Raw genomic sequence first — 14,673 nt, forward strand, 5'->3', positions numbered from 1 at the left:
ATGTCCTGCCAGACTCTGTGTTACTCATGATAACAGATGACACTCTGGATGAAACTTGGCATTAAAATATTTAAGGGGGAAATCTGATGAGGATGAAGAGCCTGATCCTTCCCGGGGTTTATATCTTGGCATGAGGAGGGCTTCTGATTAAAAACCTTCCGTCCTGGAAACGAAGCTCATAGTGCTTCCTGCTGCTTGTCACTTGAAACAAGAGTATTTGGATTAAGCTTATTTTTCTCTTTAAGCTGCCCAGCACATACTTTGCCCTGAGAGTGATTTTACAAAGCAACGATATTTATTTCCTGAGTGATGGAAAATTGTACCCCTCCGCGTGGCCTGCTTATGTAAGAAGAGAAGTCATGAAAGGCACCTAAACCAAGTCTGATCTATAGCCCATGCCATGACAGTCCTCACCCTCCAAGTGCCACTGCATTATTTCTGTTACGCATGTAACAGTATCACTGGGTTAGGTCATACTGTCAAGTCAAACCTGGCCAAGGGGGAGGGGCCAGGCCTTAGTAATCTCCCTATTCCCTCTCCCAAAACAGGGTTCACAGAGAGCCTGTGTTATCCTGGCTGCCTGACTCAGATATTCACTCTCTCTGAGCCTCAGTTTCCTTTTCTACATGGGAGATGTAGACATCCACATCCTGACTTGGTCATGAGGTCACCATGAAATCTAATAGCATCACAGGTTATTTGAAATCAAGTTAAGCAAGGCCCAATTAGCCATCCCAAGGAGCCAGTAGGGTCAGTCAGGTTGGTGGTGTGGGTGGTGGGTGAAGAGGAGGTGGTACAAACAAGATAGGATCCACAAGGGCTGGCTCTCAGCAAGGCCCCCTCACCTCTCATTCATCTTCCAGGGTGAGCACAAACTGCCTCAAGCAGCCTCTCTGACCCCCCGCCCCCCAGAACCCCCTAGAAGCGTTTTTTTTTTATTTTCGCTGGCAGGGCCAGCCCCTCTCTGATCTAATGTCTGTCAGTGGTGGTGACTATTAGGAGTGCTCAGGAGTCTAGAGTCCTGCGACAGCCCTCCTTATCTCTACCACAACCCATGTGGGTCCCCTTCACTCTCTTATCACCATTGGCAGAGTTCTGATCTCCTTCCAGAGCTGTTGTAGGGGGGGGGCTCTATTCCAATCTCAATGTGTGCCCAGCATCCAGAACATGCCAGAACATAATGGAACATGGTGGAACACAGAATGAGTCTCTTGGTTGGGTTTCTGCTGATTCAAGGAGGTAGGAGCTTGAATGAAGGGAGGCTGAAACAAGGCAGTCAGCTCCCCCCAGGCCCAGTGTCCATTTATAAAACAGATTCAATGAAGGAGAAGTTGTTTAGGGAGCCCCAGCACTCACCTTCCGAGTCTAATGTTTAAGTGAGTAAGATGAAACTAAGAAGAGATGCAGCTACTGATGGCAGAGCTATAGGGAGCAGGACCAAGAGAAGCTAGGCAGAGTGGATGACGTTTCTATGGAAATGGGCCGCCCTGGATGAAGCCAGGCCACTGGGCAGGCATGGAAGCAGAAGGAAGTTTCTGGAATTATGGTGTCTGTGTGCCCAAGAGGGAATAGTTTCCTGTGCCTCAGTAATTCACTGAAAGCCATGCCTGACCTTTATACTCTGAACAATCCCCATCCTTATCCCTGGAACCTGTGAATGTGACCTTATACAGAGGGAAAAAGCTTTGTGGGTGGGATTAAATCATAGGTTTTAAGCAGTTGAGAGATTATCTTGGATTATCAGGATGTGATCCAAATGCCACCCCAAGTGTCTTTATAAGAGAGAGGCCAGGGAGATTTGAGGCAGATGGGAGAAAAGGGACTGTGAGACCATGAGGCACAGATGAGAGTGGCAGTCAACAGAAGCTGAAAGAGCCAAGAGGCTTGAAGGAGGGGGCCCTGCCAACACCTTATTTCCACCTAGAGATACTGATTTTGAACTTCTGGCCACCAGAACTATGAGAGAATAATTCTTTCTTGTTGCAAAAGCCACTAAGTGTGTGAGACTTTGTTAGGATGGCCCCACACAGCTAGTGTACTGCACAGGAGGGAAGGAGAGTGGGGGGGGGGGGTGAGATGGGGAATCCCAGCACTCGGCCCATCAGCTGATGGTCTATTACCAGCCACTCAGAGGAGGAGGCAAGGCTGGGCCATGAGATCACAAACTTGCTGTGTGTCAGGACCTTATCCAATAGGCCCTGCTTGCTACAAAATGCTGAATGTTGTGTTTCCTTTAAATCACTGGTTCTGCTTAATGAAGGCCAGTGTCATCCAGCTGTCACTCCACTCTTATGAATTCCAGGGTGTGACCCATGCGCTTTGTTTGTGTCCCACCCACTGTTAGGCTGATAGGCACAAATCCAGAAGTGTCTAAAGTACAGCAAGACCCTCATGGTTGTGCCTCAGAATCTGCCCCCTCCCCTGGGGCTTTCAGCCATTTCCTGGGGCCTCCTCCTCCCACCGGGAGCCCTTGCCAGGCCTTCAGGGAAGACTGGCCCAGCTCCAGCTCCAGCCCGCCCAACCGTCTTTCTCCACCACGGTCCCTTCACGTGCTGCACATCTGCTGGGACATTGCTCAAAAATACAAAATGCAGAGGTCCCAAGGAGTCCAGCCCAGGGTCAGGCCCCGTTAGGAGATGGGAGGTCACAAGATGTCCAGGAGGAGGTGACCTACCTAAGACCATGTAGCTGAGACCATGCTGAGCAAGTAGGGATGCATGGTCTGGTCATCTCTGTCAGAAGCCCTCTGCACAGGAGTATACTGTCTAAGAATAGAAGCTCATTCTATGTGCCAAAATGTTAACAATATTTTAATTGACTAATTCAAAATTTTAGTTTAAATATAATTTAAACTTCTAATTTTTCTGAAATGTGTTTTATGATGTTCTGTGTCCTTATATATATTTGAAACGCAGACAAAACTGCACTACAGGGCTGGGACACAGGATGCTGGAGATGGAGGGGGGCAGCCAGAGCTCCTGAGTGAGAAAAGTGACAAGGCAGCCCACGTAGGCAGAGGATCAAGTCCTTTCCCTAGGGTAGCTTGGGGGTGAGGTGGGCAGTGGTATGGGAAGATGTTTGTTCTGCAGGTGAGCCAACGAGGCAGAAGGCAAAGAATTAGGTGGTGCAGAGCTGAAGGACCCGCCAGCCTCTCTCCCCTGGTCTGGGGATGGGCAGAGCCTGACATGCCACACCCAGGTGCAGGGGCCAGGGCGCAAGGCAGGTGATGGGATCCCCGTGCATTTCACAGATGCTAACAGCAGGTGGTGGCGCCCGGGGGGGGGGGCACTTGTGGGAAGAACTTGGGGACTTGCATGGTAGATGGGACAGGGCAGGTGACAGCAACCCCCATATAGATATCTACACCAGGTGCAGCAATGAGACTGCAGCCAGCAAAACCACATCTGGGGCCCTCACTGCCAGACTAGTTTAATAAGTATCCAGGAAATGAACCAGGACAGTAGGTGCTTCTTCCTACAGATTTGCAGGGTCCACACAGGATATGTGGGAGTGAGGGCTCCTCCCGGCCCACGTCTGCACCGCAATGTTTTATTCACTATGTTTTACATCTTTCATGGAGTTCCCGCCCCAGAGGCCTCTGAGGAACAGCACAGCTTGTCCTTGTCAGCCACTTGGACCTTTCAGAGCAGGATGCTGTAGCTTCTACTCAAATCAGGATGATCAGTCCTGTCAAGCAGAAGCTGGTTGTCAGGACTGAGTTTTAAGGTATTGCTTTAAATAAACAATTGTGCAATATGGGAGGAGAACCCAGAGGGGTGTGCCATCTGAGGGAATCCCAGGAGCACCAGCTCCAAGCCCCTCTGCTGCAAGCTCCAGCAATATCCTGGGCGAGCAGGGCATGCTTTTCTTTCTAGGTCTGCAGCAGAGACCAGTCCAGAGCAGGGGGTCTCCCCAAATTGGGGTTCAGTGGCCCCAATGCTGCACATCTATCTCCAAGCGTGTCTGCCAGAGACTCTGGTCTCCATGGGCCTCGTGGGCATCTATAGCTAAAAAGGACAGTTGCAGACCTGCTCCCTGAACCTGGAGGAGGGGCAGGTAGACACGGGGTTTTAATGCTCACCCTGTACAGTCTCAGAGTTGGATCCCCAGGAGCTGAGTGTACACAGTGGCTCTGCTCCAACAGCTCAGCCAGAGGGACTAGAGCAGGAAGCAGCACAGAGTCCACATATCAGATCAAATACACACAGCCACATATGCCTACGTGCACATGCAGGTGCACACATGCATGCAGGCACATGGATGAAAGGGAGCCCTCCTGGTAGAAGGAAATGACCCAGAAGGAAGGTAGGGATCAAGGAAGGGATGAAGAGCAGGAAAAATAGTAATAAAGAGAGGCAAATATTGTGTAATAATAACAATAATGACTCCCAGGTTTAAAATGTAAGTAGACGTAAAACATTTAAGAACAATAATTCAGAGGGTGGGTTGGAAATGGAATTAAGGAGTTCTGAGTCCCCTAGGAGGTGATGGAAGTAATTTATAATGGACTTTAACAGTCAAATATACACGTAATTTGAGGGTAATTACTGAAAGCATAGTGAAGTCATTTATAGCTGATAGACTAATAGGGAATAAATATGGAATAAAACAATCAATTTGAGAGAATCCAAGAGAGAAGGAATAAGGAACAGGTGAGAGAAACAAAAATTAAACAGGAATGCACCAATGCAAACACAAACATAGTAAGTCACATGTAAAAGGACCAAATACTTCCGTTAGGAGATAACACTTGTCAGACTGAACCCTTAATATAAAGAGTAAGGATGAATGTACAAGGGAGACCAGGCACACCCAACCTCGAAGAGCACTGGTATGATTGCCAGTGCGCAAGGATGCTGAAAGGCGGGGGCTCTGGGGGAGCGAGGGGTTTCTTCACAGCAAGGTGGCTTATCTCCTGGGAAGATGGCTCTAAGACAGACTCCCTCTGAACGCAGTCCCAAAATCTAGCAAGCGACCTTGCAGAGTCAAAGGCAAAAACACACCCACAGTCACACAGAACGTTTAAAGCATCTTGTGGTAACTGATAGACCGTGCAGGCAAAACCTGGGCATGGGTGGTGAGGGCGTCACCCCATCGACTTGTAAATAACAACCCACAGGTGTGAAGGCAGCCAGATGGTGCCGAGGACTGCCCGACTGGTCGCAGTCTTGCCATAGAGGCACCCTTGGGCTTCCTGAGAAAAGCTGTCTGCATTCCTGGGGCCGCCCCATCCCTCACAGGGTTAGTTTTCAAATTATTTTCAGATTTGTGTGACTATATTTTCATTTTAGATTTTTGCACTCACAAGTAAAATGGGTTGATGATTTTCTTTGGCTATTGAAGGTATCTAATATATGGTAAAGTAGCCTCTTCTGGTCTTTATTTATGGATAGCCACGAATATACCAGGTAGGTGTTTTTTTTTTAATTTTTATTTATTTATTCATTTTAGAGAGGAGGGGGGGAGATAGAAAGAGAGAGAGAGAGAGAGAGAGAGAGAGAGAGAGAAGGGGGAGGAGCAGGAAGCATCAACTCCCATATGTGCCTTGACCAGGCAAGCCCAGGGTTTCGAACCGGCAACTTCAGTGTTTCCAGGTTGACGCTTTATCCACTGCACCACCACAGGTCAGGCACCAGGTAGGTTTAAACAAATGGAAAGGTATATGGTTTCCTTTTTTTCTACTTCAAGCATTAAATTAACAATCCTGTGGGTGTCTGTGCACACATGTGCATGTGTGTGTGTGTGTGTGTGTGCGTGTGTGTGTGTTTACTGAGAGTGGCAGGCACAGCTTCTGGATGAACAGGTGTGCCTGTGGGGGACTCCACACAAACATCTGCAGGTTGGAGGGCTCTAAGGTGTGCTGGTGGAACAGAGCTAACTCCTTCTGGGAGCTGACTCAGGACAATAACTCAGGCTTCTGGTCCACTGCCCAAGGTCAATGATGCCTGACCAGAGACCTGACTGGAAGGAACAGGAACAGGCCAACAGTGGTCCCTGGCTCGCTGTCTAACCACCAAGGTGAGAAATGGGCAGCTAGACACCAGGAAGGAAGAGAGAAGGCAACTTTGTCTGAATGATCATCTGTGTAAATGTAGCTTATTTCTCGGTCTTCATGGCTCCTCCTTGGGGCTCATTGGCTTCAAAGCTTCAGATGCTCTGGGACCAGTGGTGCCCTTGGGCAGAGCACACACATCCCCCAGCCTCTCATCAGCTCAGGCAGCACATTAGATGCCCAGAGTGGGAGGCCAGCGGCCATGCCCTCTCAACATGCCCAAAAGGCCTTGCCCACGTGGTTAGTAAAAGTCCATCTGCCCATGCCGTGTCTCTCACACCAGAATCTAATCTATTAAAATGCCCTTTGCCACTCCTCTTTCTGTCTCTCCCTCTCTCACTCAAAAAAAAAAAAAAAAAAAAAAAAGCCCTTTGCCTCTGTCTTTAAGCTTTTCTTCACTCCATCCTTCCCAGTGTCTTTACCTTCAGCCCAGTTCAAGCCCCCATCACAGCTTCCAGATTATTTCGAGAGCCTTCTGAATGGTTGTCCTGCTCCCCAGGGCCCCCATGCTCACCCTACTGTTTGCCCTGAACACAGTTGCCAGACAGATGCTTGTGAAAACTGAAGTCAGAATATACCCTCTCTGCTCAAAGCTCCCACTGTTTTCACATTTTTCTCAGAGTCAGAGCCCACATCCTCCCTGTGGCCATGGGCATGGGCCCCCACTGTAGCCACACTGATGCCAACATGCCTGGGCCATTGGTACAGGAAACCCATGCCCACTTGTTCAGTGTCAAGTGAAACCTTTTCCAGTACCCTTCACCCCATCTTGCTGCCTTGTCCCACAGAGCCCCCAGCCAGCCCACGGTTCACTCTTGCTGGTGGCCATCTTCTCCCTGAGTACACAGCTCCTGGACCAGGGTCCTGGCTATTCCTACACCATTTCCCTAACACCTACACACAGCGGGCACTCAAGCAGGTTGTGGTGAAGGACTAAACAGTATCTGCCTGCTTGAGACCCTCTAGAGCAATGGTCCCCAACCCCAACCCCCCGTGCCGGTCCACAGAGAAAGAATAAATAACTTACATTATTTCCATTTTATTTATATTTAAGTCTGAACAATGTTTTATTTTTTAAAAATGACCAGATTCCCTCTGTTACATCTGTCTAAGACTCACTCTTGATGCTTGTCTCGGTCACGTGATACATTTATCCGTCCCACCCTCAAGGCCAGTCAGTGAAAATATATTCTGACATTAAACCGGTCCATGGCCCAAAAAAGGTTGGGGACCATGCTCTAGAGCCTGCCCCCCCCCTTTACCCTGACCCTAATCCTAACCCAGCTGTAGTGCAGGGAGCAGTTCTTCACCTCCCACATATCTGTCTTCAGCCTGCTGGATTGGACCAGGGACCAGAGAAGGTACACTCACCCTTTTGGTGGCATCTGAGAGCAGTGTGGTCCCAACGCTGTGGCAGCTGTGGGCAGCCTGGGCTGGTTTCTTTCTGTTCTCAGCAGGGGAGGGGAGGGGAGGAGCCATTCAAGGGTGGGGTCTACAGCAACATAGCTCTGTGCCAGAAGTGACCTCCCTTGGTCTCCTTACAGAACCCTGGGTGAAGACTCAGACTACTTACTCGCTGTGGAATGAGGAAGCATTCATGGGTAGGGCCCAGGCCAGAGGGGGCAGCCGTTCCCACCCCAGCAAGTAGCCCAGAGTTGAGGAGACAGCAGATTTCTGACTATGGACTAAGCTTCATCCCTCAGCTGCTGTCATGGGTCCTTCTCTACCAGAAACTGCCTCTGGCCCCTGACTGAGTCTCCCTCTCAGAGATGTTGGGGACAGACCCAGGGTCACCTTTACAATCTGACAAGACAGGGACCCTCCTGCAGCCCCATTCGGCCATTCGGCTGAGCTGGAGTATGAATATTTGATGAGGCCATGCAGATGAGTCAGGATGCATTTGCAGCCGGGAGGGTGACAGGCGGAAGGAGAGAGCTAACACCTCGTCTCTGCAAAATCCCTGCTGGCCTCACTGAAAAGGTAGGTAGGGGCACCTGGGGGCCTCCAATAGCAGCAGGAGAGTGGGTTTTGTCCCCACATCCCAGAATGTGACATCTCCGAAGGGGCTGCAACCTCCAGAGGCCAGGGAGGGCCCACAAGAACAGAGCAGGCATCGACCTCAGCCCAGTGTTCTGCACAACCCCATCCTCCCAGTGTGGCCTTGATTGCCACTGTTCGGGAGGCACCAGCAGTGCCGCCAGAATTGCCGGTTCTGCCCCAAAATGAATGGAGCGCTGGCTGGGTTTTCTGCTCACCTGCCACCCACCCCATCCCTTGTGCTATGGAGCAGGACAGCGAATACATGGCCTTCTGGTTCAGCCCTGCACCTGGACAGGTGGCCAGCATCGTGAGTGTCACTTTGCTCATGTGTGATATGGGAGGAGGAGGGCGCCCTGTGGAAAAGCCCACTGAGACCCCCAGTGGCGGTTTCTTCTCCAGGGTGGTAAACACCCTCTCTCTCAGTCTCTGCTAGGGGGAAGTGGGGAAGGAACAAGCACATTTTCCAGGGAAATGAGTCTGCTACTCCTCTGAACATCCCCTCTCCTGTTCTGAGTACACAAACATCTTGACAATTGTATTTCAAAATATTGTCAAAGCATGGCTGAGCTGGCCAAGAGTGAGGGATGCAGTGAGAATGCAGAAGCATCTAGAAAGAGGACTCATTGGGGTTGAGCTCTTGTGACCTGAAGCCCCAACTGTGAAAGCCCATAGCGGGGATGGGGAAGCCTCAAGCCTGGCAAAGAGAGGGGTCCCAGACAGAGACCCCATACATAACACTGGGTCTCCCAGTGAACCACATGCTCAAAAGGAAAACTCTGGCCCTCAGAAGGATTTGGGTTGGATCTAGAAAAGAAAGTAAAAAAGAAAAGAAGTTTTCTCTGAGAACTCTCAGCACAAAGCCTGACTCACACAAGTGAAGGGCCAGCTATCTCATTACCTCACGGTGAACAAGAAACCCGAGACAAAAAATGTGGTTCGATATGGTCCAGGTTGGTGGTAACTTGGGGAATATGCCTCAAGAAATCAAAGAAGGTATTGAAAATTGATGGACAAGAGATTATCATAGGAATAATAAAGGACTAGTAAAATTAAAACCTTAGCAAATAGATTAAGCAGCAAATTAAATGCAGATGTATATAAAATTAGTGAGCTAGAGGATGTATTAAAGAAGTCACCCAGAATGCAGCACAGAGAAACAAGGGATGGGAAATAAGCTCTTTTTAATGGTTAGCACTGTACAGGCAATAAAAAGGTCCCATGTGGCAGAATCAGGGCTCCAGGAGAAGAAAGAAGATGAGACTGGGCTAACGTAACAGTGAAGAGACAGTGAAAGAGAAAGACGCCCTTTGTCAGATTTTAACGGCTTAATGGAACTAAGCGGGGCAACTTGAAGAAAGCCACACCTAAATACATCATGTCGAGACTGGAAAATTTCAAAGAGGTTATAAAAGCATCTATAGAAAAGAGTAACTCGATTAAATAGCAATTAAACTGACGTAACAACAGTGGAAGCTTTAAAACAGTGATATTTTCAAAAGTCTAGGAGAAAACTTTCAACCAACTCATGCTCCTCTCATGAAATTATCTTTCTAAAAAACAAAAATATTTTTGTTAAACAAAAATTAACTATGATGGAAAAACTGGGCCCAGATTTACTTTCCCACATTAAATAACCAGAAAGCTGAACAAAATATGAAAGAAGATGTTTTTAGACATTGGGCAAGAGGCAGAATTGAATATAGTGATCCCGGGAGACAGGAAACAAATGAGATAAGCCTTCTATGTTCCCCCCACACCCAGCCCTGCCGGCCTTGCTGTCTTGCTGAGCTGGAGGTAGAGTCAGGAGTATGGAGAGGCTAAAGCAACTCGAATTTGCAGGGCTGGGTACCAGAGAAGAGGAAGCCAGAAAGAAGGAGAAAGGAAAGAGGAAAGTGAGAGAGAAGGGGAGAGAGAGCTGCAGGGAGTCCGCTTGGGTCTGGGGCTGAATGCTGACCTGTGGAAGCAGGTGAAGAAGCTATGTGTCCCAGGAAAGAACCACTGCCCCTGACTAGTGCTGGGCTTACCTTGTCTGTCTACCATCTTGACCGCTTAGGGGAACAAGAGGATGCTTCACTTCACTTCAGGCACAATGCTCTAAACCAGGGGTAGTCAACCTTTTTATACCTACCGCCCACTTTTGTATCTCTGTTAGTAGTAAAATTTTCTAACCGCCCACTTGTTCCACAGTAATGGTGATTTATAAAGTAGGGAAGTAACTTTATAAAATTTATAAAGCAGAGTTACAGCAAATTAAAGCATATAATAATAATAATTACCAAGTACTTTATGTTGGATTTTTGCTAAGTTTGGCAGAATAAATCTTTATAAAACAACTTACTATAGTTAAATGTATCTTTTTATTTATACTTTGGTTGCTCCGCTACCACCCACCATGAAAGCTGGAACGCCCACTAGTAGGCGGTAAGGACCAGGTTGACTACCACTGCTCTAAACAGATATCTTGAGCCCATGGTCAGGGTTGGTGGGTTACAATGGCCCTTGTGTGTCCCATCTCCTGGCCCAAGGTCTACCAGGGAAAGGTGGAAGAAGCTCTTAAAAGGGACCTGGACCTGAGACTGCAGAAGAAAACTCCCAAAAAGGCAGCAGGGAGGGGAACCCCAGCAGCAGTCAGGGGCCTAGATGAAAAGGGGTCCTTGACTTCCCAGGGGCCTCTCTGCAAGACCAGCAAGATTCCACATCAATAGCTGGGAGGCTCTATGTTGGGCAGGGGAGAACCGTGGAGCCGGTGATGATGTGTGCAGAGGGGTCAGTATGTGTGTAAGTGTCTGGGGCGTGTGGAGATGCAGGTGGGAAGCATGTCTATATGGGGCATGTGTGTGCACATGTGTGGTGGGGTGTACACGTTAACAGAATCACAAGTCCGCAATCACAATTGAAGTTCTTGATTCTTTCTTAATAATGATATCCTAAAATTGGAAGAATATAAGAGAACGAGCTGGTCTAGTTATACTGACCTGGAAAGATCTCCTGAATATGTTATTATTCACTATGTCAAGTCAAGGTTCAGAGCAGTATCACATGGTGTACCCGTTTTGGTGTTGTAAATATATACATGTGCAAATTTACACACCCACACCTGCACATATACAGTTTCCGAAAGATCCTGCAGAATTACAGCAGCAGGGAGCAGAACTGGAGTTTGTGGGGGCCAGACACAGAGGAGCCTGTATCTCTCATTTTATTCCCTTCATTGTATTTAAATTATATTATACACAAGTATTAGTTTTATACCAATTAAAAAAAAGTAAGAAGAGGAAAAAAGAAAAATCAGTTTAAAATCTGATTAACTTTATTTGCAGAAGGTATCCAGTTGGTTTCCTAGTTGCTGTGTCAAATCAAATCAGTGACAGAATTAATCTCTCTCAGTCTCTTTTCAATGGAGAGAAGCACAGTATTTAGACATCAGTCCACTTATTATAAAAATTGAAATGTGTGCCCCCACACAGCAAACCTTGTAGGGGACGTGAATGTTCCATACTGCCTTTTAAAAACCTCTTTGTCCCTGAAAATCCTCACAGCCTGTCTCTTATCTTTCCCAGCTCAGTGGCGCAGGTTCAGATGAAGATATTCTTAGACCCACTGTCGTAAAATGGAGCTGTCCCACGTCACTCCTGCTCTCTTTCTCCATTAGTCAAACAGAGTGGTGCTAACTGCAAGGTGACAGAGACTCACACTGTCTAGGTTTTAAAGAAGGCTCCTATCCTGTTACTGAATACCCTCTCAGAGGGTATCAGCTCCTTCTCCAGGGCCACACCACTCCGCAGTCACCAGAAAAAAATATATAACCCCTGGGCTAGAACTCTGGATCTGCATTTAATGGGGTAGGGCATGGACACGCTCCGCACAGATGCTGATGACACTTCCCACCTGGAGACTCTGCTCAAACATTGTCTCCTGCCTGTGCCTGTCCCACCACCTGTCACCCCAGAAGCCCCACTGCATGTTTGTCTGTATTTGTCTCCCCACCAAGATGTGAGCACCACAGAGGCAGCAAGTGTCCATTTCCTTGTCACTGATATGCCCCCGTTCTGTCTTCAGGAGCTCCTATAGTCAGGAAAGGTGGGAAGATGAACTCACTGTCTAGGGCTGTGTCCCTCACAGCCACCCATGTGTGGCCTGGATCCGCCCCAGTGGAGTAGGCAGGACAGCCATGTGCCTCTAGCCCAGGCCTTAGGTAGCAGCCACTTCCCCCAGGCTTACTCTCCCCCTCCTTCAACTGACACAGTGAGGAGGGGGCCCCAGATGGAGGGACCTCATTCTCTATAGGGAAAATTGCGGCAGCCACCCAGCAGCCCCAGGGAACACTCTCCTGTGCTGGAGCCATTGTGATTTGGGGATTTGTTTGTTACACACCTTCCACTCCCCTTCTTTCTCCCTCCTTTCCCTCACTGGCCCCACCCACCCCGCAAACTCTTTTCTCCATGAGTTGCTATCTAGGGTGGAGGTAACAATGTCTGAATTAATAATTAAAGAACAATGATGACATGTGATGGAGGGTAGGAACCTGATTAGAGCAGGACTTTAGAAGAAACACCCTGAAGTCGTGACATTTGGGCTCGGTTCTCAAGGCTGAGTGGGAGGCATGGAGATGCAGAAGGTGGTGAGTAAACATCTAGCCAGTAATTAAAGCCAGTGTGAGGGGGAAGATTCTATCAAACTGCAAACTTGTTATAGAAGTAGGCACAGGGCCACCTCGGGGCAAATGACAAACCCTGGATACTAAAACAATGCAGATGTGCACCAACACAGATGCTCCCAAGGTGATAAGATTCTGAGCCACATGGCATCACCCCCATCAGTCCACTTGGGCTTCCAGAGCTCAGGAAACGTCACCCCCCTCACAACTCCAACACCCTTTTTCCTCACACCTTCCATCAGGAAATTAATCTTGTGCAAGTATCTCATTATAGATGTTGATAAAGCAGCTGGATGCTTCACAGGAAGCAAAGCAGTAGCTTCAAGGAAGGAGAGGCTGGGGCAGGAGGAGGGGTCCTGGCCATGGGCATGAGCTGCACATTCCCAGGGACCACCACACGGAGAACCCCCAGCCTCTCTGAGAGGAAGCCCCTGCATCATCAGCTCCAGTGGGTGTAACAAAGCACCCCAGATGGGATGGCTTAAGCCACAGACATTCATAGTCTCACTGTCCTGGGGGCTGGATGTTCAAGGTCAAGGTGTCACAGGGCTGGTTCTCCAAAGACCTCTCTCCTTGGTCTGTAGACATCTGTCGTTCCTCTGTGTGACTCTCCTGATCTCCTATTCTCCTAAAGATGATAGTCCTATTGGATGAGGGCCCATCCTGGTGACTTCATTTAACTTAGTCATGTCTTTAAAGATCTACCTTCAAATGCAGCCACATTCTGAGGTGATGGTATCAGGGCTTCAGTATATAAATTGGGGGGCACAAGTCAGCCCCTAAGGACCCCAACCCCATCTCAGAGGCTGAGGACAGGATCAGGGGCCACATTGGGGCCCACTTTTCTGACTCTGCTCTACTCCCCTGCTGGGCTCACTCACCCTCCACAGGGAAGCTGTGCTAAGTCTAGAAGTTTCCCCAGTGTAGAGCTCACTGACCACTCCAGCCCCCAGGGCCATGGCAGCCTCCCATGATATGTTTCAGGGGCTCAAAGACTCTCAGCAGCTCAACCAGCAGCACCAGGGGTTCTTCCCACCACCTCAGCCTTGGGGCCATAACTTACCTGGGACCCAGAAGCCCAGAAACCTGGTGCAGACATCTTTGTCACTGCTTTCAGGATCCAAACACTCACAGAACAAGTCTTCATGATCTGGGGTGGGGCGGGGCTGTGCCCTGATTCCAGGTGTTCAAAGGTGTGGTGGGAAGGCCCCCCTCTGCACAGGTGCTTCCTCCCACCCACTGGGCTCACTGGCCCCTCCCCATGGCCACTGACAGGCCCGGCCCACCCTGGACTCACCCTGAGTGTTCACAAGCTCCTCCTTACCCAGCCTCTTGCTTGGCTGCACCAGGCCCACATCAGTGTTGTAATTACTTTTAGAATCATAAGAAAAGCAACTTCTAGTTCAAAAAATGTTCCATATATAATATTGATACATTCGTCTTCATATCAACGCAGCTATAAGAGAATTTTTACCATTTTTTATGGAAATGGACTCAGGAAGGTAGGGCAGTCCTCAGGGGTCAGGGGGGCCCCACACCTACCACAGCACCTCTCAGCATCTGGCAGCATGAACCCTGTGGTTTCTGGAGCATCTGCTGGTGGGACCTTCCCCCTTAACTCTCTGGGCCCTGGCCCTTGGCAGGAGCCCAAAGCTCTGTGTCAAATTGAATTTCACCAATTCTTGTTGAACTGAGTTCAGCAAGCTTTTGGATTCTCGGAAATCCCCTATGGAATGAGGCCACAGCTGCCCCTTCTTGCCTTTAAAAAGGTGCAAATCACTCCCTGGTCCCAGCAGGAGGTGGGCGCAGCTGGCAAGATTCAGAGCCAGAGGTTTTGGAGCAGAGCCAGCAGGCTGGCGCTGGGTAGTTGTCCCCCCCACCCCCGCCAGCCTTCGGGGTGGCAGGGGGCACTGGGGAGCCAGCT

At 49.1% G+C, this 14,673-nt stretch overlaps 1 protein-coding gene across 1 annotated transcript in view; it reads right to left on the bottom strand.

Moving 5' to 3' along the window:
• Positions 1 to 7,463, bottom strand: part of PCBP3 (poly(rC) binding protein 3) — a 294,334-nt gene extending 286,871 nt beyond the window's left edge. Inside the window, exon 1 of the mRNA XM_066369986.1 lies at positions 7,424 to 7,463. The gene's annotated coding sequence lies outside the window, so the exon portion shown is untranslated. The remainder of the gene's footprint in view (positions 1 to 7,423) is intronic.
• Between the last annotated feature and the right edge of the window lie 7,210 nt (positions 7,464 to 14,673).

The sequence above is a fragment of the Saccopteryx leptura genome, chromosome 2 (genome assembly GCF_036850995.1).
Source record: "Saccopteryx leptura isolate mSacLep1 chromosome 2, mSacLep1_pri_phased_curated, whole genome shotgun sequence".
Lineage (NCBI taxonomy): Eukaryota > Metazoa > Chordata > Mammalia > Chiroptera > Emballonuridae > Saccopteryx > Saccopteryx leptura.